Source organism: Dendrobates tinctorius, unplaced genomic scaffold (assembly GCF_039654945.1).
Source record: "Dendrobates tinctorius isolate UK_male_01 unplaced genomic scaffold, ASM3965494v1 ptg000027l, whole genome shotgun sequence".
Lineage (NCBI taxonomy): Eukaryota > Metazoa > Chordata > Amphibia > Anura > Dendrobatidae > Dendrobates > Dendrobates tinctorius.
In genome coordinates this window covers 292,038-317,808 of record NW_027361695.1, presented here as the reverse complement: position 1 = coordinate 317,808, position 25,771 = coordinate 292,038, and the positions used below count along the sequence as shown (strand labels likewise).

General features: G+C 45.0%; 1 protein-coding gene across 2 annotated transcripts in view; it reads left to right on the top strand.

Moving 5' to 3' along the window:
• The window catches only part of LOC141084725 (G-protein coupled receptor 22-like), a 204,797-nt gene that overhangs the window by 158,496 nt on the left and 20,530 nt on the right, over positions 1–25,771 (top strand). For both annotated transcript variants that reach the window (XM_073569594.1, XM_073569593.1), the window contains exon 2: positions 10,948–11,136. The gene's annotated coding sequence lies outside the window, so the exon portion shown is untranslated. The remainder of the gene's footprint in view (positions 1–10,947; positions 11,137–25,771) is intronic.

Genomic DNA, 25,771 nt, shown 5'->3' with positions numbered 1-25,771 from the left:
CCTGATGCCAGCGGTCGGACCCCCGGCGATCAGTAAGTTATTTCTTTTACTGCAGATAGGGAACACCTACAATTTTTGAGGGACTGTCTCTTGAAAAGATTTTTTTGTCTTGTCTTTGTTGTTGGCAGATTTTAATTAAATGGGTGAAACAAAGTTTAGAAGACTTGACACAAATTCGAAAATGTTGTTTTGTTGTTTTAGAGTAAGATGTCACTCGATCCTTTCAATAAGCTTTAAAATGGCACAACAATTGCGCCAACATTTTATGACTTTTTTTTTTTTCCAAAATAGTCGGAAATGATGAATTGGGCTAAAACATCTGGACAGCAAAACTTAGCCCATAATGCTCAAGGAAAAAAAAACACAGACGAAAGTAAGTATACATAAAAAAAAAAAAGGCTCAAATAAAAAAAAGTCACAACCGGAACAATTTTTACTCTACAAAAAAAAGGTGCAAAAGCAGTGAGGACTTGTGCCAAAATTTGTTAAATCTCGGTCTATTTTTCCTCAAGGTTTCTGTGCAAACAAAAGGAAATTCTGCCCCAATGTTTCAGGGATCATCTACTTTATCCAGAGCAGCCTTCAAAAAACAAACCAAAAACTCCAGAATTTGAGACAGTAATGTATGTAACAACTAGACAGATTCTAATTGAAGTTTTGTATGTGATTGGAGTACAGCGCTTGATTTAAAGAGGAACTGTCACCGGGTCAAAAGTGTCCAGTTTCTGCTTTTATACAGTTCCAAAGATATGAGGTTTTTTTACATAGTGCTAATTTTTTATGGTTTCCACCAGAGGCGTTGCTTAAAGGGGAAATTATGAAACATGCGCCCAAAGAATCCGGTGAGAGAAACCTCCTTAATTCCGTAGAATTTAGTATATTGAGCGCACTAACTAAAAAGATCCATATTTCTGGAACCGCATGGCGGATTTAACAAAAAAAAATTTTTTAATGCTCAGGAGCAGCGTGAAAAAAATAAGAGCAAAAACTGACCACGTTTCACTTGCCTAGGACCATCCTTAAAATAAGTATTTTGGAGGGGGGGGGTCAAACGCTAAAAAAATTCACTTAATATAAAAAATGTGGATCCCCTGGGCTCTGCAAGCAAAAGCTACTTTAGGAGGCTTCTTTAGGGTCATTTATGTGAATTAATATTCCATGTTCTAGTATTATCCTTTTATGTAGGGATCGAGTGTTGGTTTGGTCATTGAGCGTGGCCCCTCCGCTTGGTACGATAGCTGAGATTGTACTGACACTGCGTTGACGCTCGAGCCGCCACCTGCTTCTTTCAAGCATTGGGGTTCACTATTCTGCAGAAATCCTTTATTTCCGAGCAGCAGATGTCTCGACATCGCACGTGAGATCAGAGGAGCAAGTCATGAGCTAATTAAATGAATCGCAGTTCTGCTCTTGTCGCCGCTCTTTGCATTAAAGCTGCGTTGTGGGACTGCGTGAATATATACCTGCTCCCGTGGGATCCTCCACGCCATCAAGCTGTCCATAGAAAACGTAGTACAATGGAGCACACAAGAGCAGACGAATATCATAGAATATAGAAAAGAAAAGCACCAGGAGAGAACGTGACACATCCAGGAATTTTCTACAAAGTAAATAAAAAATGTGCCCAGATTTCTCCACTTTTTTGATTTTGCAAAGTAGTTTTTAAAGGGTAATGCCACCTGTTCATAAGCTGTTCTCCCATTTTGCGACCGCATCCTCCACCAAATGTGAGAGCTTTTATGTTTTTTTTTCTTTCTTTTTTTTTACTCCCAACTCATTCAAAATTGGTCACAAGCTTTATTATAAAATATTAAGCCTAGTGCCTAACTGTACATTATGGCACCCTATCTGTCCAGGCTATAGTCTACCACCCAGCACCCCCAGTCTGCCAGCAAGTGCTGAAGGAAACATGAGAAAGTTTTACACTGGTAATGGCTTTATCAGTGTAGCTTCTGATGTAGGGACTGGTTTAGGACCTTTGGTGATGACATGATCATGTGACTATGATGTCACCACAGGTCCAGCACTAGCCCTAAGTGAGAAATTTTTCACCTTTGTAAAATTTGGTGCCCATGACTTCTACCCATGTGGTGCCCCAACAATACGTCACTGGCATTACTAAAAGAGAAAGTAGCCAAATTTGCCATTTTTTATATGTGGCCTACGGCTGCCGTAGATTTACCGCAGGACACTGCGCTCCTCCGGCAATGACAAGGTTACTCCAAGGCAAAGAATAGGAGAATTAATCGCTGGTTTTAAAAGGCAGAATTCCTATTAATCAGAGCTTTTCCACAAACCTAATCACAGCAATTCCTGCATAATTTATCTGCTCAACATCACGAGAAACAAAAGGCCAGTACTTAGCATCTTGTGTGTTAAACTGCGAAATCAGTCCCTCGCTCCAGCCGCTGACCTTGGCTTCTCCGCGCCGACATTCGGAAACAAATTAATGAACACGGCCTGATGAAACCAGGCCGAAGTGTAATTAGTGAGCAAAGAATTATGGGTGGGAGCCGGCACAGGCGCTCTCCTCGGTCTGCATGAGTGACTGCGGCGCAGAGTTTATGCAAATTGACATTATTTTTTGCTTATAATACCTGCATTTTTTATAACTTTTGGATGTTTTGGAGCCGGGGTATTCGGTCGTTCTGTAATGATGACCTTGTTTGGTAATGCTAAAAACTAACACTGGTCATAAACCTCAAATTAAAATAAAAAGATATGGGAAATTCTAAACAATTTTTTGGTATCCATAGAGATAGGCTATGGTGCCAAGGAGCTGAATGTCAGGTTACCTTTGCATTCGCCAAAGTAACTGGAAACAAGGTCATGGGCAGCAAACAGTACTCTTACCGCAGTAATCATCTGACTGCGGAGTCCGGTTGCTAAGACCCCAGGGGCCCAAAATCCCCTTTGAGAATAGAATGGCAATGACCATGTGTGACCATTACTACAGATTGTGAATAGAGTAGTGGTTGCACATGGTCACTACCGCTTCTCCATACAAGAGCCCTACTATTTCATTCACATTGGGTCCCCTGTCCTTGTGATTGGTGAGGGTCTCAGAAGCCGGACCCCTAGCGATAATACATTTATCAACTAATACTGGTCTTGGATCTGGCGAGCTCTCCATTGACCAGCCACACTGGTCCGTTGGGGCCGACAGCGCTCAATCCATAAACAGGAACACTCAGCTCTCTATGAGAGTCCCGGCTTCTCTGGCAGGGCTTATCTCCGGAAAAAAACAAGAGGATCGACCAATGGTTGTATCTTTCTCTTACCCGACCCTAAATGTGTGGGAAAGTCAGGAAGCCCCTGTACACATTAGACTGTCAGAGGGTTCATCTAAGTTGTTTAGTACTGGAGACATTAATAGACCCGTCCTTAACCTTCACACATACAGTGAAAGGAGTTGGCCAACAACAAACATTTATGCCCCATTGACAGAATAGGTGGTTTATGTATGATCATCACTAGTGGTCCGAACCTGAGGATGACTCCAATCCTGAGAACGAGGGTTCCATGTTCCCCATTTGAATGGAGGGATGACCGCTCATTATTATTATTATTTATTGTTACAGCACCATTTATTCCATGGCGCTTTACATGTAAGGAGGGGTATACATAAAAACAAGTACAATAATGTTGAACAATACAAGTCATAACTGGTACAGGAGGAGAGAGGACCCTGCCCGCGAAGGCTCACAATCTACAAGGGATGGGTGAGGATACAGTAGGCGAGGGTAGAGCTGGTCGTGCAGCGGTTTGGTCGATCGGTGGTTACTGCAGGTTATAGGCTTGTCGGAAGAGGTGGGTCTTCAGGCTCTTTTTGAAGGTTTCGATGGTAGGCGAGAGTCTGATATGTTGTGGTAGAGAGTTCCAGAGTAGAGGGGATGCGCGGGAGAAATCTTGTATGCGATTGTGGGAAGAGGAGATAAGAGAGGAGTAGAGTAGGAGATCTTGTGAGGATTGGAGGTTGCGTGCAGGAAAGTACCGGGAGATGAGGTCACAGATGTATGGAGGAGACAGGTTGTGGATGGCTTTGTATGTCATGGTTAGGGTTTTGTACTGGAGTCTCTGGGCAATGGGGAGCCAGTGAAGGGATTGACAGAGGGGAGAAGCTGGGGAATAGCGGGGGGACAGGTGTATTAGTCGGGCAGCAGAGTTTAGAATAGATTGGAGGGGTGGTGCGAGAGTGTTCGAGGGGAGGCCACTGAGCAGGAGGTTGCAGTAGTCAAGGCGAGAGATAATGAGGGCATGGACTAGGGTTTTTGCAGATTCTTGGTTGAGGAATGAACGGATTCGTGAAATATTTTTGAGTTGAAGTCGGCAGGAAGTGGAAAGGGCTTGGATATGTGGTTTGAAGGAGAGATCAGCATCAAGGATTACCCCGAGGCAGCGAGCTTGTGGGACTGGGGAGAGTGGGAAGCCATTTACTGTAATGGATAGGTTCGTTGGGGGGGGTCACGTGAGATGGGGGAAAGATGATGAATTCTGTTTTGTCCATGTTAAGTTTCAGAAATCTGGTAGAGAAGGATGAAATAGTGGACAGACATTGAGGGATTCTGGTTAGCAGGGAGGTGATATCTGGTCCAGAGATGTAGATCTGTGTGTCATCGGCATAGAGATGATACTGAAAGCCATGAGATTCTATAAGCTGTCCCAGGCCAAAGGTGTAAATGGAGAAGAGCAGGGGTCCTAGGACTGAACCTTGTGGGACTCCGACAGATAGGGGGCAAGGTGAGGAGGTGGTGTGTGAGTGGGAGACGCTGAATGTCCGGTCTGTTAGGTATGATGAGATCCAGGACAAGGCCAAGTCTGTGATGCCAAGGGATGAGAGGGTCTGTAATAGTAGGGAATGGTCCACTGTGTCAAAGGCAGCCGACAGGTCCAGGAGGAGGAGGACAGAGTAGTGTCGCTTGCTCTTGGCGGTTAAGAGGTCATTGGTGATCTTAGTAAGGGCAGTTTCGGTGGAGTGGTGTGACCGGAAGCCAGATTGTAAGCGGTCGAAGAGGGAGCAAGAAGAGAGATGGGAGGACAGTTCAAGGTAGACGTGTTGTTCCAGTAGCTTGGAGGCATAGGGGAGCTCATACACACTACAGCTCCATTCATTGTCTAAGACTCATTATAAGCCAGTGAGGCCTCATTATTATGGACAGATCTAGCCACACCTGTTGGGTTCTGTTATAAATGTAAGCCACGGCACAGAGGAGAACCAACCAGGGCACAAATCCTCCCAGTCAAGGGTGTGAACATCAGTTGTTTCCTGTTTTACCCGATTGCTTGATTTCATATCCCAGGGAAGATGGAAGAGTAACACCGTGACGAATGGCGACACAGGGGAATCTCCCGGTAATTAGTGACTTCACGACTGTATACAGAACGTCTGTGCTGTTTTATGCCCCATTGTAGCCGTCTCTACTTCGTGGGAATCTCCTCTTTAATTACTTCACATTTCTATTTCTGATAAGGATGATTAGGGAAATGCATCGCACACTTCACACTTCAGTCTTCTTTCCCTGTTTTGTGAAGACAAGTAACGGAGATGATCTGTTTCTTAAAGAGCCATTCCTTCACTCCCAATTTACTAAGCATTAACGATAAATTGTAATCTTTCTGAAAATATACCAGCAAGTACTCTATCCTTCCGGAGCACCCACTATGGAAGAATGAAGAATTAGGTCCTTCAAAGCAAGAGACTTTCCTTTCTTGTTTCTCTTGGTGATGATTAAGGGTCATGGATGGTACCGCATCCCATGTAAATTCATAACTCCAAGGTGGGGTATTTGGCAAAAAGGATTTCTAAACTAGACAACCCTTTTAACTGTCTGCATTACCCTGCTCTCCACATTTCTACTTATAGCCACACAGGTCCTCAATTAATCCGCAGAGGAATGGTCCCCAGCGGCACTGCAAAGCTCCACAGTCAACTACTGATGGATAAGTCTCTTGTGAGGCTATAGGAGAAAGGTGGCCAGGGGAATTGGGAAGGATAGCTTTCTGGGGGAACCATGGGGGATAGGTTTCTAGAGGGATTAGTGAAGATACATCCTCAGTCAGTTTTTGATGGATAAGCCACCAGAGAACTTGTCTCTAGTGGTATTGTAAAGAAGAGCTCCCCCCATCAATTATTGATGGATGATCCTTGAGTAGTGAAGCCAAAGCAGTTAGGTCCCTAGTGAAATCGAGAAGGATAGGTCATTGGTGGAACCACAGAGAATAAGTCCTTTGTGGAACCATGGAAGATAGATCTCCAGCCAGTTAGGGGTGGATCGATCACCAGTATAAACACAACAGACATATCCCTTAGCAGACACATCAATCTCCAAAGGAACCGCAGCAGATTGACCCCAAGTGGAGCTTCAGAGGAAATGTTCCCTGTGGAATTTCGTAGGATAGATCCACAGTCAAGTTTTGATAGGTTGCCAGTGGCACCATAGGGGAAAGGTCTTCAGTGGCAATGTGCAAAATAAGTCTTCAGTCAACGAATCATGGGTCTGAAGAGAAACCACAGCTGATGGGTCACCAGTCGATTCGGAAGGAAAGTACACTGGACGAACCAGTAAGTTTGGAATTGGTGAGGAAAGGTCTCCAATTAGTTTGTGATGAATAGGTCTCCATTGGAATTGTAGAAGATCGTTCCCCTGTTAACTATTGACAGGTGGGTCTTCAGAGGAACCAAAATCTAGATCTGTGAAAGCTAACATGTCCATCATTTCAGTGTAACTGTCACGCCGCTCTCAGCAGGGGGTGGGGCCCTTTGCCTGACGTCACCACTTTCGGCGACGCGGCCGCTCCGGTGGTCCCATCGGGTGCGCACACGCACCTCTCATACTTAGTTCCATGGCTGCACAACGTTGCTAGTGCGCATGTGCGCTCTTCTCAGTTCTAGCTGCAGCCTTGCCCTCTCTATGGTCCTGGAGGACCCGCCCCGGAAGTACTAGCACTTATGCCCTATATCAGGCTACCTCTTCCTATGGGAGGTGCCTGATTATTGTTGTGCTTCCTGGCTTGGTCCTTGCGCTGTATTCGGGTCCTCTGCCTTGTGCTCCATTCCTGTACTCTCCCTTATCGTGCTTCATTGCACACGCTCTGCCTCTGCTCTGTCATACTCCTTTGCACACGCTCAGCTCCTACCTTGTTCCTGTCGTGCTTCTCAGCACACCCTCTGTCTAACCTTGCACTCAGGCATGCTCTCTGCGCACGATTTGTCCAACTCTGTACTCAGGCGTGCCCCTTCGCACGCGCCCTGCTTTGCTCGCACCCGGGCGTGCTTGTCTGTGCACGCCATACGTGCTCTCGTGTACCCGCCTTGCACTGTCCTGTATCTAGCACACTCCCGTGTACACACCTTGTATTGTCCAGTACTCTCCGTGCTCCCGTACACTCGCCCTATATTGTCCTATACCCTGCATGTCCCTATGTCAACGCTTTGCACACTCATGCACTCTGCACATTCCCTGGTGCTAGACACACTCACTCGTGTCTTCTGTGAGCCGGCCACCTGGTGCCAGCAGTCGTGGTACCTCACCCCCTTGGGCTTGCCCCTGATACTCCCTGTATGGGGGGTGGTCCTCACTATGTCAGCTCGCCCTGAGTGGGTTGGTGCCACGACCCAGATGGTCCCCTCCAGGAGTCGTCACAGTAAAATTGCAATGGCAAGCAATATGGCAGCCATTATAAACCAGGTGTCATCAGCTCACGTCCTACTGCGGCCTCTAAAACAAAACAAAAACCCTAATGTGGCAGCCATTATTGTTCACTTAACCGAATGTTGAACCTGCCGAGGTAAGCCACGATACATCCATTCCCCCTACATAAAATAAATTGTAAACTATCCCGTTCTGCCATTCAGGGTGCCGGGAAAGCTGACTGACAAGCTCTGCAGGAACGGTATTAACGGCAATTTTTATCACTCAGATTTTCCATAGAAATGCACTATGAACAATTTCTGACTCAAACAAAAAATAATTTTGTAGATTCAACCCCAAAATGTAGAAATGAAATGACCATTTTCACAAACAGTCGGCGCAGTGGAGGAAAGAAAACAAAAGTGAAACCCGAGTGGTGAAATGAGGGCTCCTCTTCAACGTGGCACAGCTGGACCCCACAGATGTCCAGCAGGAGCGCCTCTTCTCACAGCGGCGCGCCGACTCTGCTAGATTATGGCCAGGGGTAATGGCGTTGGTTGCTATAGATACATGAGACCTGTCAGTTTTTGTCAATCGCTTTCATGTGTGCGGTATGGAAACCATTTTTAAGGATGTGCAAGGCGTGCCTCCCAAAAACTTGCCATGTACTCGCATTGTGCCATTTTTGTACTCAGTAATGGAACAACAACACGTTGTTCACTTTTATCATATAGTTACAATATTTTACCACTGGTGAATCATAGAACACACATTTGTTCATGTATTTTGTCCGAATGTACAGAATGAGCAACGGATGCCAAACGTGACACCTACCCGCAGCACATGAGCCGATCCATAGATAGAGCCAAGATGTATATAATAGAATTCTGGCTTCCTTCAGCCACCACTAGGGGAGCACACTGCATATAGAGGGATTATACAGCTTAATGCGTGTAAGTATGCAGTGTGCTCCCTCTAGTGGTAGCTCCTGTGTTAAGGAGTTTTCCAGGACTTAGATATTGAAGGCAAGAGTCGCCCCCCGCGGATCAGCTGATTCCTGGTGTCGCACCGGGAACACCAGAGTGCCACACTCTATGTAGTGGCCGTTCGCTGCCATTGAATGTGGACCGAGCTGCATTTACAGCACCAGGTATTTGCCGACTAGTGTGAATGCCGAGTATTGGGCCCCCATTGATCTGATATTGATAACGTATCACAGCTTTTAGTCCTCCATTCAAAATCAGTAACAGCCCCCGGTCCCACCTGCCGTGCGCCATTTATAATACATGTGTCTTCTTATGTGGTAGAGGGGATCTTCGGGCCCCCTGAGGCACCAGGTCCGGCACTGTGACCCAGCCATAGTCCTTCACACATAAGGTTACAAGCTGAATAATATATCATTGATGGGAACAGATATTCGTCCATGTCTGTACTGAGCCGCGTTCACCTCTCGGGCTGATTAATATGGGAGATCCGTTCCCGGCAGGAATTATCCAGTGGAACGGTTTCATTCCGCTTTTTCTATTTGTTATAGTTTGGTTAGTAATTGAATTACCCTGACATCTTTCTCTGTTACTGGTGCATTGAGGCAGACCCAGCGTGCAAAAAAATAAAGATGAAATGATTATAGAAGATGGGACAGCGCAATATAAGATATATTAATTCCCGCCAGTCTGACCTATAGCACTACAGCTACGAGCAGGAATGATATGTAAGCAACTTTCATACTTATGAAAACAGCTGAAAAAAGTTTTGTAGTTTACATCTTCTATTTGTATAGCATTTCTGTTACTGTGTCCCCATGACAAAACTTCCTGTCATGCCCCATGTGAGTTCATCAGCACCATCACTGCAGCACTGTATGAATCAGAGTTACTATTTCCAGTAATATCCACACAAACTCTGATTTTCAGGTCCAACCCATCAACATCTTATCAGAAAACTTATTCAATTATAAGCCACATCTTCTCCCTCTCCCACCCCCTCAGCTGGGGTGGGGGGAGAAATAGGGGGAAAACATGGTAAGAAATAGACACAGATAGTGCTGCTTTATAGTAAGTGTTTTATTTCACCCCAGAGCTAAAATTATGTGCTACATAGACAGAAGACCAGGATTCCCTCACATATAGGAGACATCAGAGGAGCTTGTCTCTACCCACTAGCTCAGAGAAAAGTAGAGACAGAACCAGTAGAAGAGAAAACTGGTTGAATAATGCTGGACAAGTCATGTAATGAGCAGAAAGTGTTATTCCACATGACGGCTTATTCTGAAAAGTCACTTGAAATAAAGGGTATGCTTTAAAGAAGACTAAACTTTTGTAAAAAAAAAGGCTCTTAAACTCCCTTAAGACTGGTAATCTTATTCTTAAAATAATCACAGCTGAATACACAGATCCAAATTCTGTGCAAACATTTTACTGCAATTTCTGTTTGCTTGCAGCCACCACAAGAGGGAGCTCTGGAGCTGACTGCATACAGTTTATACATTGCACTCCATATTAACACTGTATGCAGCTCGCTCCTGAGCGCCTTCTAGTGGTGGCTGTAGGTATGCAGAATTTCATAATGTAATTCCATGGCATTGCAAGGGATACAGAAAGGATCTAGAGCTCTATATTAGAAAAAGGAACTATTATAGAGATATATTGAGAAATTAATAAGCAGAGAATATTGCACCAAAATAATAAAAGATTTAAATTAACTAGACGGACAAAAAAAAGTGTTATATTTATTAATCACCCAGTGCGTTGGCGTCATTGAAGGCTGCGTACAACCGTGTTGGCTGGAGTAGGATCAATACAGGGAGTGCAGAACTGGAACAGATATCTGGGTTAATGTGGGAACCGCAGATAAGAACGCCTCATTCTGTACTTCTATCTGGGGAAATGCTTCCAAGACTTTACTAATTACAATTCAATATGCATCAAACAATCTCCTCCATCGTGCCAGGGATCGGAGAGGTTCCCACGCTAACGGCTGGATTGTAGCAGCGCGGCTGGATGTTGACACAAATAAAGAACATTAAGTACAACTCCGACTTCTGCGCCGACTAATATCTTAATATGAAGACTGTTGTAAAGTGTTTTGCTCCAAATATATTAAATGACGCACACATCTTTATAAATTTGGCACGTTGGGGATTAAGTGTAGATTTGCAACCAATAAGGCACGACTTCATGGTTTTGAATCTGATCGTGGGCAGACGTGCTATATAAATAGGGGCCAGTCCATAAATCAGATAGCGATGGTCTTCCCCTTTAAGTTCTGAAACATGAAAATAATAAAACCAATGTCTTTTTTTGTGTGTATCTTGCAGGTCCCCCTAGTGTTTCGCTTGGGAATTAACCCACTTCTGCCTCCATGTTTCTCTCGTGAGGGGATAGTACTAGAGGAAGCGGCACCGTCAATGTGTGACCCAATTACAACTTCATGGCCGATCCCACCAGTCATCATCTTCCTCCCTGGAATTTTGCATTCATTTATATGAATGTGTCTAATATTTCAGGTAGGTTCTCAGACACAGGCAAAGTGTAATAAAAGGTCTGCTCGTGCCAAATATAAACATTCTTACACTTATGAAGATGTATACTTTTGTTCCTCGGGGACGGTACTGTGCGGATGCGGATTCTCTGCTCGGTTGTCTGGTCTATGGTGAATGGGTTCCTTTGCATTCCTCCTGACAGCTGCACTTTCAACAAACCTTGCTTAAATTAATATTCCAGGCAAATAAACTATGTAATATACTTAATCAGAGAAATCTGCTTCCATCTCCACTTCTTTCCCTCCCCTCTTCCTCCTAAACTCATCATCCATTCTGGAGGGGAAAGCGGAAAGCTGAGATCCATCTTGCTCAGAGAAGACTGATTGCCCATTATATTCTATGGAGAGGAGGAGAGCACAGCAGAGTGAGGAAACAAGCAGAGGGGGACACAAAAAGATGGCGCTGAGCTTTCTAGCAAGTCTTTCACCTCACTGTAGAGCTGGATTCACATCTACACTGACCAGTACTGCTGGCTAATTTCCTCCATGCTGCTGCTTGTCTCCGGGAGCTAAAATAGAAATTACAAATGAGAATCCATCGCTGTGTATGGGAGACATCAAAGCAGCTTGTCTCCTTCCATCGGCTCAGAATGGATAGCAATTTAGAGCTAGAGCCTGAAGAGGGGAAAACTGGTAAAAATGCAGGAAGCAAGTCATACAAGTGGCAGAGGTGACATTATTCCTCATGTAAACACAAAACAACTGTTTCTGAAAAATTCAACTTACACTGAAAATTCAGTTAAGTTTAAGAAAAATCAAAGAAACTGGAAAACCTGTATTTCAGCAATGAAATCTGCAGCAAAATGGAGGCAAATTGGTGCACGATTTGCTGTAGAATATCCCATGTAAAAATTCTGCACCAGATATTGTACCTTTTAAATAAGTTTTGCATAATTGTACGTGTTGGCGATTAAAGAGTTACTTACAAGCTGTTGTTCCGCTAGCCTAAAGGACAACTCTGCCTGGATTTAGTGCTTAATAACGGTTCAGTTTTCTTCCTTTTATCTGTACATGAAAGCCGGAGGAATCCCTGGTGATGTGATGAAAACGTATATCACCGGATACCAGGATCTGCAGCAGCTGCCTCCCCCCTCCCGGCCTTCCTAATGCACCACTGTGAACATAAAGCACCAGTATAGGGGAAATTGGGGGGGATGTTGTGCCAAAGAGGTATCGGGATGGATGGATGGATTTTGTAGCATACATTTGGAGATGGTGACTGCCTCTATATTTGGCTGTTTTTAGTTATTGTTTGATCCTACTTCACCTTTCAGTTTGTAGGCTTATGGCTCGGGAAAGGTTTGTCTGAAAAAAGAGGATAGGGTCCCATCACCATAAGGTCGCCTAGTCATGGCTGGTGGGCACACTCAAACTGATCAAATGTGTACATCAGTTTTATAAGTATAGTCTGACTATATGGTAGTAATGTAGTTTTCGTATCATATATTCAGTGTTTGTACATATCTTGGAGCTCACAGGGTAATGCTTTGATTTTTGGTATGTGGATATACATAGATGATAAATAGACATTAGATATACAGTAGACGGATATAGAAAGCGATGCACTTACATTTACCCCACATTTAAAATGGTAAATGTTCCATTCAAAGTATCATATGGATTGACCTACAAGCCACATCTGGCCTGCGGACTGGGACAGCAAACGGGCTGGAAATAGAGATCAGTGGGCCACACACCATGGCTGCTCTCCATACCTCTCTCTCAATGTCACCGGTATCCAGATTCTCAGGATGCAGATACCAGTGGATATAATGGTGGAGAAGGGAGCAGTCTGCTCCTTCTTCCACCATTTAGCCTGTGCAGTTGAGGGTGCAGCAGGAGTAACGACAGCACTAGATCAAAAGGGGAATATTGTTTGGCAATTTTCTTTTATTGTCATTCACTTTTGGGGGAATATGTAGGACCATCTTACTGTGGGAGAGGGCTGTGTAGTCCGGCATTCTGTGTGTGAGGACATCATTCTGTGTTTGGGGGCTGTGGGAAGATCATAATGTGGGGGGCATCATTCTGTGTTTGGGGGCTGTGGGAGATCATAATATGGGGGCATCATTCTATGTTTTTGGGCTGTGGGAGATCATAATGTAGAGGACATCATGCTGTGTTTGGCTGTGAGGTATCATATCGTGTGGGTAATGCATGGGGGTTATCGTGTGTTGGGGAGCTTTGGGTGCCATCATACTGTGTGGGGGTGAGCACACTGTTGTGGGGAAGAACCATGGGAGATAATACTGTTATTATACTGTGTGGGAGGCTGTGGGGTGCAGCATACTGTGTGGGAGGCTGTGGGGTGCAGCATACTGTGTGGGGGGTCTGTGCGGTCCAGCATACTGTGTGGGAAGGCTTTAGGGTTCAGCATACTGTGTGGGGGGGGGGGGGTCTGTGAGGTCCAGCATACTGTGTGGGGGTCTGTGAGGTCCAGCATACTGCGTGGGAAGGCTGTAGGGTCCAGCATACTGCGTGGGAAGGCTGTAGGGTCCAGCATACTGCGTGGGAAGGCTGTAGGGTCCAGCATACTGCGTGGGAAGGCTGTAGGGTCCAGCATACTGCGTGGGAAGGCTGTAGGGTCCAGCATACTGCGTGGGAAGGCTGTAGGGTCCAGCATACTGCGTGGGAAGGCTGTAGGGTCCAGCATACTGCGTGGGAAGGCTGTAGGGTCCAGCATACTGCGTGGGAAGGCTGTAGGGTCCAGCATACTGTGTGGGGGGTCTGTGAGGTCCAGCATACTGTGTGGGAAGGCTGTGGGGTCCAGCATACTGCGTGGGAAGGCTTTGGGGTCCAGCATACTGCGTGGGAAGGCTGTGGGGTCCAGCATACTGCGTGGGAAGGCTGTGGGGTCCAGCATACTGTGTGGGAAGGCTTTGGGGTCCAGCATACTGCGTGGGAAGGCTGTGGGGTCCAGCATACTGTATGGGAGGTCTGTGGGGTCCAGCATACTGCGTGGGAAGGCTGTGGGGTCCAGCATACTGCGTGGGGAGGCTGTGGGGTCCAGCATACTGCGTGGGGAGGCTGTGGGGTCCAGCATACTGCGTGGGGAGGCTGTGGGGTCCAGCATACTGCGTGGGGAGTCTGTGAGGTCCAGCATACTGCGTGGGAAGGCTGTGGGGTCCAGCATACTGTATGGGAGGTCTGTGAGGTCCAGCATAATGTGTGGGAAGGCTGTGGGGTCCAGCATACTGGGTTGGGGGGGGTCTATGAGGTCCAGCATACTGCGTGGGGGTCTGTGGGGTCCAGCATACTGTGGGGGGGGGGGTCTGTGGGGTCCAGCATACTGTGTGGGATGCTGTAGGGTCCAGCATATGGTGTGGGTGGTCTGTGGGGTCCAGCATACTGTGTGGGGGGTCTGTGGGGTCCAGCATACTGTGTGGGGGGTCTGTGGGGTCCAGCATACTGTGCGGTATGCTGTGGGGTCCAGCATACTGTGTGTGGGGGTCTGTGGGGTCCAGCATACTGTGTGGGGGGTCTGTGGGGTCCAGCATACTGTGTGGGTGGTCTGTGGGGTCCAGCATACTGTGTGGGGGGTCTGTGGGGTCCAGCATACTGTGCGGTATGCTGTGGGGTCCAGCATACTGTGTGTGGGGGTCTGTGGGGTCCAGCATACTGTGTGGGGGGTCTGTGGGGTCCAACATACTGTGTGGGGGGTCTGTGGGGTCCAGCATACTGTGGGGGGGGGGGTCTGTGGGGTCCAGCATACTGTGTGGGATGCTGTAGGGTCCAGCATATGGTGTGGGTGGTCTGTGGGGTCCAGCATACTGTGTGGGGGGTCTGTGGGGTCCAGCATACTGTGTGGGGGGTCTGTGGGGTCCAGCATACTGTGCGGTATGCTGTGGGGTCCAGCATACTGTGTGTGGGGGTCTGTGGGGTCCAGCATACTGTGTGGGGGGTCTGTGGGGTCCAGCATACTGTGTGGGTGGTCTGTGGGGTCCAGCATACTGTGTGGGGGGTCTGTGGGGTCCAGCATACTGTGCGGTATGCTGTGGGGTCCAGCATACTGTGTGTGGGGGTCTGTGGGGTCCAGCATACTGTGTGGGGGGTCTGTGGGGTCCAACATACTGTGTGGGGGGTCTGTGGGGTCCAACATACTGTGTGGGGGGTCTGTGGGGTCCAGCATACTGTGTGGGAAGGCTGTAGGGTCCAGCATACTGTGTGGGGGGTCTGTGAGGTCCAGCATACTGTGTGGGAGGCTGTGGGGTCCAGCATACTGTGTGGGAGGTTGTGGGGTCCAGCATACTGTGTGGGAGGCTGTGGGGTCCAGCATACTGTGTGGGAGGTTGTGGGGTCCAGCATACTGTGTGGGAGGTTGTGGGGTCCAGCATACTGTGCGGTATGCTGTGGGGTCCAGCATACTGTGTGGGGGGGTCTGTGGGGTCCAGCATACTGTGTGGGGGGTCTGTGGGGTCCAACATACTGTGTGGGGGGTCTGTGGGGTCCAGCATACTGTGTGGGAAGGCTGTAGGGTCCAGCATACTGTGTGGGGGGTCTGTGAGGTCCAGCATACTGTGTGGGAGGCTGTGGGGTCCAGCATACTGTGTGGGAGGTTGTGGGGTCCAGCATACTGTGTGGGAGGCTGTGGGGTCCAGCATACTGTGTGGGAGGCTGTGGGGTCCAGCATACTGTGTGGGAGGTTGTGGGGTCCAGCATACTGTTTAGTGAAAAGTGAGCTCTTCATCATGGTACAAGGGCTGAATAACAGGAGCAGTATGATTTATTGCTTTTTATAAAGATTATAAAATCAGTAAATTATTGGGGAGTTTTCTGCTCAGTAATAAGTTTCACAATTGATATTAATATAAAGTAATATGTTAACATTATCAATATTGAAAAAAAAATAATTGCAGAGTATTGCTTCGGCCCTCCACAACAGTCATGGTCTCGCATGTGGCCCCACTGGAAAATTAAATGACCACCCTTGATGTAGATAAATCTTACGTGCACATTCAATAGCAAATATTGCTGAACTGGACACTTTCCAAGGTGCCTTACACTGGGAAAAAAATCCTGCTGAGAGGAGGAGCGGATATTTTCCAACTATGACAAGCGGACTCCATACCTCCCCCTCCCTCAGCTGTGTGGCAGTGACTGTCAGGAAAAGATGAAGGGTGAAGGGTACATCTCTGTGATGTCACCCGCTACCAAGTTACTGATTTCTCTCAGTAACGGGTGACATCACAGAGAGAAATAAATCAGTAACTCAGTAGTCAGTGACATCACTGAGGCAAAGTTATTGGTTTTTCTCTCTGAGTGATGTCACTGATCTGACTCGGCCCCCGGAACGTCACTTGATATTACTGTCAGTGATGTCAGATGGTGACTGCGGTTTCCTTTCAATGTTCCAGCATTTCCAAGCTTTGAGCGCCTTTGGAAATGGTCTTTATCTTGCAGGAACTATGTTGTGCAGAAGAAACCATGTATTCCTTCGATGGAAAAACTCCAGCACCATTGATCACCCACAGATGACACTGAGACACCAAGGCAAACTGCCTCCAATATTGACATGAACTAACAATATGTATGAGATGGAAGGTATAGGAGGGGCACTAGGGGTGCAGATCATCTATTGCACACAGGTCAATAACTTGCCTTTTGTATGCCAGGAAAATTTAGGTCAGACCTAATCCAGACTTGGAATTTAAATTCAAAAGTTGATTTGTTGAAGATATATAGGAAAGGTACATGACTCACCAAGAGAGAAGTAAGTGGCCTCGACTTTTTACTAGTTCCTTATCCCCATGTGGTTTAACATGCGCCGAGGATCCATAAATTTTAAGGTCTTCTGACAAGACAAGGTCCATTCATGAAGTGTACGCTCCTTCATTTACTGTAGAGAAGTAAAGAGGTAATAATCTGTACAAGAAGTTATTTCCCAAGTGATTACATGAGTGACCAGGCACGTAAATCCACTATAAACCTATTAGCACCAGAACATATCAGGAAACCTGTGGGCTGAGGACTTACCGTTCATAAATCACAGTATGCAAAATGTAATTTATTACATTATAGGAAAAAGTATTATTAATAGTAGTGTAATTTTTCATAGTATATTCTTGTAGAAAGGGGCAGTATTATAGTAGTTATATTCTGGTACATAAGGGGCAGTATTATAGTAGTTATATTCTTGTACATAGGGGCAGTATTATAGTAGTTATATTCTTGTACATAGGGGCAGTATTATAGTAGTTATATTCTTGTACATAGGGGCAGTATTATAGTAGTTATATTCTTGTACATAGGGGCAGTATTATAGTAGTTATATTCTTGTACATAGGGGCAGTATTATAGTAGTTATATTCTTGTACATAGGAGCAGTATTATAGTAGTTATATTCTTGTACATAGGAGCAGTATTATAGTAGTTATATTCTTGTACATAGGGGCAGTATTATAGTAGTTATATTCTTGTACATAGGAGCAGTATTATAGTAGTTGTATTCTCATACATAGCGGGCAGCATTATAGTAGTTGTATTCTCATACATGGGGGTAGTATTATAGTAGTTGTATTCTCATACATAGGGGGCAGCATTATAGTAGTTGTATTGTCGGACATGGGAGTAGTATTATAGTAGTTATATTTTTGTACATAGGGGTAGTATTATAGTAGTTATATTCTTGTACATAGGGGGCAGTATTATAGTAGTTATATTCTTGTACATAGCAGTATTATAGTAGTTATATTCTTGTACATAGGGGGCAGTATTATAGTAATGTTCTTGTACATAGCAGTATTATAGTAGTTATATTCTTGTACATAGGGGCAGTATTATAGTAGTTATATTCTTGTACATAGGGGGCAGTATTATAGTAGTTATATTCTTGTACATAGGGGGCAGTATTATAGTAGTTATATTCTTGTACATAGGGGCAGTATTATAGTAGTTATATTCTTGTACATAGGGGCAGTATTATAGCAGTTATATTCTTGTACATAGAGGACAGTATTATTTAGGAAAAGAAGACCTTGTCTAATTATATCTAGGTCAGACTCTTCTTAGCCACAAGCAAAGTCTTAAGGTAAGGAAAATAATGTACATAGAAGATGAACGTTTTGGCATAGGAAATTATCACACTGCCTTCCATAGGACTATGGATATTTCTGTCCCTTGTGTAGATTATCAGATAGTATATTGCTGCTGTCTAGCAATAAATATGGATTGGGTTAGAAAGGATCAGATGAGTTATAACTATCACCTTGTCATGCTGGAGTGACACATGTCTCCTGGAGTGACTGGTGCAGGACTATAAATAGTATTCATTTGTCTGAGTGACAAGGACGAAGAAATGTGAGACACAGAATATAAAGCGCAGCGGTAAATGTGACACCTGGAGGATCCGTCCCATAGGACAGCAGTCACTCCGCATAGGTTTATTATACAGTTGTGGCCTAAAGTATTGACACCCCTGCAATTCTGTCAGATAATACTCAGTTTCTTCCTGAAAATGATTGCAATCACAAATTCTTTGGTATTATTATCTAAATTTAATTTGTCTTAAATGAAAAAACACAAAAGAGAATGAAGCAAAAAGCAAAACATTGATCATTTCACACAAAACTCCAAAAATGGGCCAGACAAAAGTATTGGCACCCTCAGCCTAATACTTGGTTTCACAACCTTTAGCCAAAATAACTGCGACCAACCGCTTCCAGTAACCATCAATGAGTTTCTTACAATGCCCTGCTGGAATTTTAGACCATTCTTCTTTGGCAAACTGCTCCAGGTCCCTGATATTTGAAGGGTGCCTTCTCCAAACTGCCATTTTTTAGATTTCTCCACAGGTGTTCTATGGGATTCAGGTCTGGACTCATTGCTGGCCACCTTAGAAGTCTCCAGTGCTTTCTCTCAAACCATTTTCTAGTGCTTTTTTAAGTGTGTTTTGGGTCATTGTCCTGCTGGAAGACCCATGACCTCTGAGGAAGACCCAGCTTTCTCACACTGGGCCCTACATTATGCTGCAAAATTTGTTGGTAGTCTTCAGACTTCATAATGCCATGCACACAGTCAAGCAGTCCAGTGCCAGAGGCAGCAAAGCAACCCCAAAACATCAGGGAACCTCCGCCATGTTTGACTGTAGGGACAGTGTTCTTTTCTTTGGATGCCTCTTTTTTTTCTCCTGTAAACTCTATGTTGATGCCTTTGCCCAAAAAGCTCTACTTTTGTCTCATTTGACCAGAGAACATTCTTACAAAACATTTTAGGCTCTTTCAGGTAAGTTTTGGCAAACTCCAGCCTGGCTTTTTTATGTCTCGGGGTAAGAAGTGGGGTCTTCCTGGGTCTCCTACCATACAGTCCCTTTTCATTCAGACGCCGATGGATAGTACGGGTTGTGTTGTGAGTTCATTCTCCCCTTCACCTTTGATGTCTGATGTCCCTCTGCTGGTGAAGAGAGGTAGTGAAATTGATTGGGATGGGAAGAACCTGTCATCTGAACAGGCGGAGTGTGATTGGACATCTGGAATTTCTGAGTGGATATAAGGCAGCCGACGCCCTGCAGGGCTGCTGGTGATCCTTTCTGCTCTGAGCTCTTGCATCCAGTTTAGTTCCTGTCTACTAAAAGCTAAGTTTTTGCCCTGCTATTATTCCATGAGATTTTGTCTTGTTTCCTTAGTGTTTGTATTCAGCCAGTCCTGGTTGGGACTGGCTGAATTCCATTTTTGTCTGTGATCAGTTGATCTCTTTGCTCTGTTTTCAGAATATACCTGAGTGCTGATATAGTGATTTTGAAGTCTAGCGACTTCAGGGCCTTTTTCCCTATCAGACAGTTGGGACATTTTTGGTAGGGTTTTTTTGTGGATTGCAGCCAGCATCTTTTCTGTCCTGTCCTATCTAGTTAGTTGGGCCCCATCGTTTGCTCAGCCTGTCTTTCTGTCTGTGTTTGTGTTTTCATCTGTTTTTCACCGACAATACATGTTGGGGGCTGTCTATTGCTTTGGGGTCTGCTCTGGGGCAGTTTAGATTTCCCCTTTTCTTCTTTAGGCTTATGTAGTTCTCCGGCTGTGATGAGGGGTCTAGGGCACCGTAGGATCCCCCCACGGCTACTGTCAGTTGTGGTGTATAGGATCAGGGGTCTGCAATCCGATAGTTACCAACCTCTCCGGTTTTCTGGACTTAGCTTGTATTTTTGTTTTTTCCTCCGGTGACTCATTCATAACAGGGTTGACACTGTTGTACCCTCGGACTGCAGGGCAGCTTGAACTTGTTTGGATGTTAGTCGAGGTTCTTTATCCAACATCCGCACAATCTTGCGTTGAAATCTCTTGTCAATTTTTCTATTCCGTCCACATCTAGGGAGGTTAGACACAGTGCCATGGGCTTTAGGCTATGTGCACACGTTGCGGATTGCACTGCGGATTCTTCCACGCGGATTTTGGTTTATCTACGGATTAGCCTGCGGTTTTGCCCTGCGGTTTCACACCTCATAATGATAAGGTGTGAAACCGCTGCTGAATCCGCACAAACAATTGACATGCTGCGGATTGTAATCCGCGGCAAAACCGCGTGGAAAAATCCACAGCATCTGCACAGCGGTTTTTGTTTTTCATAGGCTAACATGGTACTGTACACCGCTGCGGAAACAGCTGCGGGTCCGCAGGGCCAAATCCGCTGCGGATCCGCAGCAGAATCCGCAGCGTGTGCACATAGCCTTAAACTTCTTGATGACACTGCGCACGGTAGACACAAGAACATTCAGGTCTTTGGAGATGGACTTGTAGCCTTGAGATTGCTCATGCTTCCTCACAATTTGGTTTCTCAAGTCCTCAGACAGTTCTTTGGTCTTCTTTCTTTTCTCCATGCTCAATGTGGTACACACAAGGACACAGGACAGAGGTTGAGTCAACTTTAATCCATGTCAGCTGGCTGCAAGTGTGACTTAGTTATTGCCAACACCTGTTAGGTGCCACAGGTAAGTTACAGGTGCTGTTAATTACACAAATTAGAGAAGCATCACATGATTTTTCGAACAGTGCCAATACTTTTGTCCACCCTCTTTTTTATGTTTGGTGTGGAATTATATCCAATTTTGCTTTAGGACAATTCTTTTTGTGTTTTTTCATTTAAGATAAATTAAATGAAGATAATAATACCAAAGAATTTGTGTTTGCAATCATTTTCAGGAAGAAACTGAGTATTATCTGACAGAATTGCTGGGGTGTTAATACTTTTGGCCACAACTGTATATACGTTAGGAAAAATTCCTAGCTTCAGCTACTAAAGGGTTTGTCAATTTTTTTTTTTTTTTTAAGAAATATTAAAAAAAACCCAGATGCATTAAACAGCCAAAAATATATAGTTGCCTGATAGATGCTTGCCACTACTACACCGCCGCGGTGACAATATATCCTATTTTTGGATTCGTGGCAGCTCTGGTTCCAATATAATTTAAATGTAGCTTTTTTCCTTTCATGCCAGCAGGGGTTAATGTCAGTTTCCCTTGCTGGCAGAGTGCTGCAGCTGCTGAGTTGCTAGGTCAGCTGATGTGAGTGGTGACCACTCCCACCGTCCTTTAAATAGTCACCTGACGCATAAGCTGACTGTTGGTGATCGAGTTATTCTATAGAGACCAGCCGTGCAGTTGCAGCTCTCTGGTGTCAGCGCTGTATCTGATACTTCTGGAGTTTGGGGTCCTGTTTCCGTATCCTCTGGGGTGTGGAACTTGGCAGTGGAGTCTGGAAGTTAAGTGTTGAGCTTTTACCTGGTCTGTCTCGTACTTGTCACTACCAACTGTGTTTGTACCATCTGCAGTGGTGATGCTGGCGCACTTGCCGACCAGTGCCCTAGCCTGGGCAGTATGATGAGACAGCGAAGGAAGAGGTTTGTGACGGTGGCAAGGGGGGGGGGGAAGGACTCACTTAGGGAATTAGTGGAGTGCAGGGACAGGCTAAGGTTGGAGCTCAGGAGGTGTCCAATCCCTCATTACCTATTGTTAGGGCTTCCTCTCCCCTTTATCATCCCATTGAGTGTGTGTTGTGTTGTCTGGCCCCCAGTGGGATCGTGACAATTCCTACCATATTCACATGGCACTGGCCTCAGAGCTAATGATCGGCAGCATGGGTGGCACGTGAGTGCAGAGGCTGCAGCGATCACCTGACTGCAGGTAAAACGTCCACAATTACGGCAGCCATGAGTGACTGGTGAGATCTCCAAAGCTATGAATAGGGGATAAAGTTCAATCCTTAACTGAAAAGTGACATGGCATCTGAGCAGGAGGGGAAGAGTGGGCAACCCATGTGCCGACACACAGGCACGTAAGGATATATATATACAGTGGGGCAAAAAAGTATTTAGTCAGTCAGCAATAGTGCAAGTTCCACCACTTAAAAAGATGAGAGGCGTCTGTAATTTACATCATAGGTAGACCTCAACTATGGGAGACAAACTGAGAAAAAAAAATCCAGAAAATCACATTGTCTGTTTTTTTTTCATTTTATTTGCATATTATGGTGGAAAATAAGTATTTGGTCAGAAACAAAATTTCATCTCAATACTTTGTGATATATCCTTTGTTGGCAATGAGAGAGGTCAAACGTTTTCTGTAAGTCTTCACAAGGTTGCCACACACTGTTGTTGGTATGTTGGCCCATTCCTCCATGCAGATCTCCTCTAGAGCAGTGATGTTTTTGGCTTTTCGCTTGGCAACACGGACTTTCAACTCCCTCCAAAGGTTTTCTATAGGGTTGAGATCTGGAGACTGGCTAGGCCACTCCAGGACCTTGAAATGCTTCTTACGAAGCCACTCCTTCGTTGCCCTGGCGGTGTGCTTTGGATCATTGTCATGTTGAAAGACCCAGCCACGTTTCATCTTCAATGCCCTTGCTGATGGAAGGAGGTTTGCACTCAAAATCTCACGATACATGGCCCCATTCATTCTTTCATGTACCCGGATCAGTCGTCCTGGCCCCTTTGCAGAGAAACAGCCCCAAAGCATGATGTTTCCACCACCATGCTTTACAGTAGGTATGGTGTTTGATGGATGCAACTCAGTATTCTTTTTCCTCCAAACACGACAAGTTGTGTTTCTACCAAACAGTTCCAGTTTGGTTTCATCAGACCATAGGACATTCTCCCAAAACTCCTCTGGATCAACCAAATGCTCTCTAGCAAACTTCAGACGGGCCCGGACATGTACAGGCTTAAGCAGTGGGACATGTCTGGCACTGCAGGATCTGAGTCCATGGTGGCGTAGTGTGTTTCTTATGGTAGGCCTTGTTACATTGGTCCCAGCTCTCTGCAGTTCATTCACTGGGTCCCCCCGCGTGGTTCTGGGATTTTTGCTCAGCGTTCTTGTGATCATTCTGACCCCACGGGGTGGGATTTTGCGTGGAGCACCAGATCGAGGGAGATTATCAGTGGTCTTGTATGTCTTCCATTTTCTAATTATTGCTCCCACAGTTGATTTCTTCACTCCAAGCTGGTTGGCTATTGCAGATTCAGTCTTCCCAGCCTGGTGCAGGGCTACAATTTTGTTTCTGGTGTCCTTTAACAGCTCTTTGGTCTTCACCATAGTGGAGTTTGGAGTCAGACTGTTTGAGGGTGTGCACAGGTGTCTTTTTATACTGATAACAAGTTTAAACAGGTGCCATTACTACAGGTTATGAGTGGAGGAAAGAGGAGACTCTTAAAGAAGAAGTTACAGGTCTGTGAGAGCCAGAAATCTTGATTGCTTGTTTCTGACCAAATACTTATTTTCCACCATAATATGTAAATAAAATGAAAAAAAAAACAGACAATGTGATTTTCTGGATTTTTTTTTCTGTTTGTCTCCCATAGTTGAGGTCTACCTATGATGTAAATTACAGACGCCTCTCATCTTTTTAAGTGGTGGAACTTGCACTATTGCTGACTGACTAAATACTTTTTTGCCCCACTGTAGGTTCCATAGAAGTGTGGGGGGGGGGCTAGTAAAAGACTGAAAGTTTTGTTCTCTTATTTGGTATCTTTACGGCCCTGCCGCTTCATCAGCTTTTTATTGATAGACCTGGCATGCAGCAATGCAGCAATATTGCAATCTATCATACCGCCAATCACATGGCCATGTCCCCACAATCCACAGCCATTAAAAATCGTTCTATAAAACCAGCAAATTATTTGTTCTGCAAAGTGAACGACGTAAAGAGGACAAACTATGTAACGTGCTAGAATACCTCCTGTTGGTCACCTCAGCTTTCAAACAAAAGGATACAAAGTAAGGTTCCATGCATCCCACAAAGCACAAATAAAAAGTCCAGCTTGCTATGCAAAAAAAACAACTAAAAAACAAATAAATGAGCCGGACTATAAACTGGCATACGTGCAAAGTGTAAGAGTATGTTCACACTGTGGCCATTTCACAGACAAAACCCAAGAAAAAACACAAAAATCAGCATTTACCCTACAGCTAGTAAATAGTAACAGCACATGTACATAACATAGGGAACCTAGTTTACACTATTTTGATTAAAAAAAAAAGAAGCATAAAAGCCATCCCACCGCAACAAGGTGAACCCATCGGGAGTCATCATACAGCTCTGTGGTCTGAAAAATTAATCATTTAAGTCTCAATAAATTGATTTTTTTGTAGTGTTTTGTGATGTTATTAACCCCTCCACGACTGATGACTTATCTATACGTCATTGGTTGTGTCCCTGCCTTTAATGCAGGCTCCGCTGAGCCCACATCTTACCCGCACATGACTGCTGATTTGATCAGATGTCATGTGCATGTAACAGCCGTAGGTGGAATCGCGATCCACCCGCAGCTGTTAACATGTAAAATGTCGCTATCAATTTCTAAGGCTAAGTTCGCACCAGATCGTGAAAAATTAAGATGCTACGGGTCTCAGAAAATGAGAGTTAAAATAAAATAATCACCCTGTCCTCAATATCCTAAGTAGCTGTGTCCTTAGGGTAAGACACAGAATGATTTCCAAACACTTTTCACCACTAGCTGGCATCATTCTGGGGCTCAGATGCTGAGGACAAGCTTTCAAGATCCACACATCTACCAGTCCACTCTTCTGTATGATGCGCTTATAAATTGCCTTTTAGTGTATAAGCGGAATGCTCTCCTTACCTTGCAATGGACTTGAAAAGCATTGTTGCTCCCCGATGCCCTCTTTCTGTAAGCACTTACATTCTTTTGCTTCCTTTTTTTTTCCTATGAAAATAATCCAAGACAGAGAATGTTACTCCTGCCTGCAGCATTCATATTTTACAGTTAGATACACAGCCCTATGCAGCACATCAGCCTTATGTAATCGTAACCCTTCCCTGCTGTGCTAAGGGGGCATTCGCTAGTAAAAAGCACATCCCCAATGATGGACAAGAGGTTAATGGGAGCTGTACATAGGGAGCAGTGTTATAGTAATTATATTCTTGTATATAGGGGCAGTATTATAGTAGTTATATTCTTGTACATAGGGTCAGTATTATAGTAGTTATATCCTTGTACATAGGGGCAGTATTATATTAGTTATAGTCTTGTACATAGGGGCAGTATTATAATAGTTATATTCTTGTACATAGGGAGCAGTATTATAGTAGTTATATTCTTGTACATAGGAGCAGTATTATAGTAGTTATATTCTTGCACAAAGGGGGCAGTATTATAGT